This window comes from Morone saxatilis, unplaced genomic scaffold, assembly GCF_004916995.1.
Source record: "Morone saxatilis isolate NCDOM2014 unplaced genomic scaffold, NCSU_SB_2.0 Contig7, whole genome shotgun sequence".
NCBI lineage: Eukaryota > Metazoa > Chordata > Actinopteri > Moronidae > Morone > Morone saxatilis.
The window spans coordinates 21,953,087-21,956,797 of record NW_023340246.1 but is presented as its reverse complement, the minus strand read 5'-3'; positions in this window follow the sequence as shown (position 1 = coordinate 21,956,797).

Below are 3,711 nucleotides of genomic sequence, written 5' to 3'. Positions count from 1 at the left end.
GTACATCAGTGGTTCCCAACCCGGGGGTCGGGACACCCATCAGAGGTCGCCAGAGCTTCATGGGGGGTCGTGAGGCCTTCTTGATTTTAAAGTGAGGCTCGAAAACCTAAAAAAATAGACACAGTAGGCCGATATCTCAGCATTCAGTGCACGTCTGTGAAGAAATGTACAGGAAGTTGTTCCATTAATTGTCTCATAGATCCAAGCGTAAAAAAACAACCAATTAGTCAAAAGATTAGCATTTTGAGTCGTGATAAAAATACACAGGTTCCTTAAACTGGAAATAATCTGCTCAGAAGTGATCCAATCACTGGTTTACACAAACTGTATTGAGAACACTGTTTGGGTTCGTTGTACAGTTTTTAATTGAATATGAGATATAAATATGTCGCCTGGTATACTTGGTACAGTGTGAATGTTTCAGAGAGAAAATCAGTGACTTTTGATATCCAATTACTAAAATATGTGGATTCTCTAAACTTAATGACTCCTCAGTTAGCGGTGTCGCTAATTCACGATAACTCTGAGACCAACCTGATGTTTCATCAAGCTTGTCTGTTTCTGGTATCTGTGTCTGTACGGAACCATTTTAACATCAGTTTTGAGGCAAGACGCTCCACTGAAGTCTCCGTTTGAGCATTACTGCCACGTATTTGTGGTCATCAGTTTTTAAAGTTTTCGATGTCCCTTGGAACGTTTCATTGAGCCTTGCTGCTGAATCGCAACCAATCAAAGCCTCAGCATGGCTCATTACTGATCCCTGATTGGCCACAGATGACGGAGGGTGAGGGTGAGGGAGGTGATACGTGTGCGTGGTGGGGATATGCATGGAAAGCGTATGCTCCAGAAAAGATGATTCCTCTGTTGTTCTGGTGAATGAGGTTTGTTTCTGTGCTGGTGAGTGTCTGTGTGAGTGAGCAGCACACTAAATCTGTTCGGCCATCATGAAAAGAGTATTCACAACCAGATGGAACAAATCCGCAGCCCGAGCAGACTGTGCTGTTTTTCTGTGGATGTCCGTTTTATCGATCGATCTTTACACTGGAAGCACTGAGCTCGACATATACAATGAAAAGAACTTGACAGGGTGGAGATTTAAATGTTTTAATGACAGTGAGCGGCGCTCTAAAATCATTTCCTCAAGGTTAAAAGCAAACACAGCGAGAGGTGCTTTACTTACTCTGAGCTTTTTGGTTTATTCTGAAGTGGTTGCTGTAAATAAGAAGGGATTCTTGGCAACGCTTTAACCATTTAATGTTGATGTTTGCACAGGATATGGCCTCCAAATACATGGTTGGACACTCTCCAGTTTCAATAGAGGAATATTTTCAGCCTCACATCAAATGACAGGTTGGGGTCTGAACGGGGAGGGCCTCAGTCAAACCCGTATGTTTTAGGTTGTTAGATAATAAGGGAGGGTCTTGGTTGTTTAATCTAATATTCAAATAATAAATGATGTGCCACATGCATTAAATTGCCCATTCTTAATTTCTTAACTCTTACTATTCCTGCTCCAGATATTCAGTAATACAGATGAACAGATTGTTTGGTGAGAAGTTGAACATTAGAAGACGCTTCAATGTCATCTCAATTTTAGGCTTTAAAATGTCTCAAATATGATTTTGACAAGTCTTAAAAATGTATTGGATTAATGCAAGTAATGCAAGTTGCACATAGAGAAGTATTTCTCTTCTTTACTGAACGATTGTAAACCGCGAGTAGTAACATGGCAACAGTAGCTATATTCAGGTGATTCTACACTAATGGAAACGTACCTATGCATATTATCTTCCATTTCAAACAGATCTGACACAGTTTGGCTCGGATGTACAACGTTAGATCAGTTACATTTTGTCGTTGGGGGATAGAAGGTTCTGGATCTTGCACCGAGCAGCAGCTGCTGTTGGTTCAGCTCTGACTCCACTGAGATCGACAGTCAGTCACACAGTGGCTGCCACTGGGATGTCGTTTTCCTCGGAGAGGGGTCTTAGTGGATTAAATCAGAAGAACCGGGCCCTGGGGGTCGGGCTGTTTGAATGGGGGGAGCACAGACTGTGAACACTGTGTTGGCTCAGTTCACAGCCCATAAGCGGTTTAACTTTATCGCAAAGCAAGAACAAGCTTTTCTCATTAAAGTCCGGTGTGCCATAGACGTGACTGACAGGGCTTCCAGGAAGGTGATTTGATTCTTTTTACTGACAAAAAGCCCCAAACATCAGACATAGTATTTGTGTTGTTGTTCCGACTCACTGTGGAGCAGCAGGAACCTTTACAGGGGGCAGGACGGACGGAGTGATCCAGCCAGACCACTGGAGGTCAGCAGCACCATGTGTCTGACTCTCAGTGTGTGTGTGTGTGTGTGGGAGAGAGAGGCCACATGTTATCTTGAGGGTGGTGTGTGTTAGAGAGACTTTGACAGACACATTTCTGTACCAGACTTCTCAAATCTGAGCGAATAAACTATAACATTTAAATTCTATAAAAAATCAGACCAAGAAAACTTGCTTGTTTGCTGTGTTCATTCCAGACATGTTGGTTTTTTACTGAATAAACTTAAACTGTCACTAATTGGCTAAACAGATGGTTACTTATCTGTCCGTTCAGAGCGGGACAGATTGGACAGACACTGGTGCTCAGTCATCTCTGGCTCAGCCTGTGTGATATAAGTCTGCTGATATTCTGTCAGACCTGCAGGATTTCGCAGGCTTTTATTTGTTTTGGACTGTTTTTTCATTTCACAGCAGTTATAAAATCGAAGTGTACGGCAGCTTGTTTCAGTGAGAATAAAATGGCTCGCACTTGGCCAGGACGCTGCTATGATTGGTGAAACTCCCAGAAAAACTAGGATTTGTCAGATTTGTGGAGAAGGTCCAGTGATTGAACAAGGTTGCACAGTTCACAATGACTGGTTGAATGTGCCTGGAGGGACTGATTCTTTATTTTGGGGATTGGAGTTCCCATCACTTACACGGCGGTGCGTCTTCATTTGTCATTATTTAGGTGAGCAAGCCTCTTATCATTCATCCTCACTCCTCTCAGCTTTAGAAAGCGTCCGTTCAGTCTGGAGGTTGACCGTTGTTCCATCACTCTGCATCAGCAGGTCTATCTAAATGAGCCTGCTAATGCAGGCCAATATTTTACTCACCTCCACCCCAGAACAGGCCGATCAATAGCGGGTTGAGTCAAAGCCATGATTTGTGTAGCTGTAATGAAGCTCCCTGGCTGACAGCGGTTGGCCGTCTTTCAGCCGCTGTTTCACACAGATTGGATCATTGACATTATAAATGGGCTGGGGCTGAACACAGGTACCCTACCTCTGTCTCTGGGGACACACTTAAAGTATTTGTATATGTAAGTCTGCATAATGGCATTGATTTATTTGAGTGTTTTCACTTGATTTGTTCGCTGCCTGTTGAGCTCAGACGGTAACATTTAACGGCACTGAGACGGCTGCCAATATTCTTCTTCAAAGCAATTTAGAATCATTAAAAAGGAGAACATAGTCTTCTGATAATCAGCAGTTGCCTTAAGAGCGCAGTATTGGATACTATAAGGGGAGACGGCAGTTTGGAAAGATTCAAGTGTTTCTTTGCTGCTTGAAGCAGTTGGCTCAAAAAATCTGAAGGTTGCGTACCCAGCTGCACATGTGTAATTGCAGAAGTTTGCAGGTACACATGACACCGCTTCCTAGAACAACGTGAGCGAGCAAAC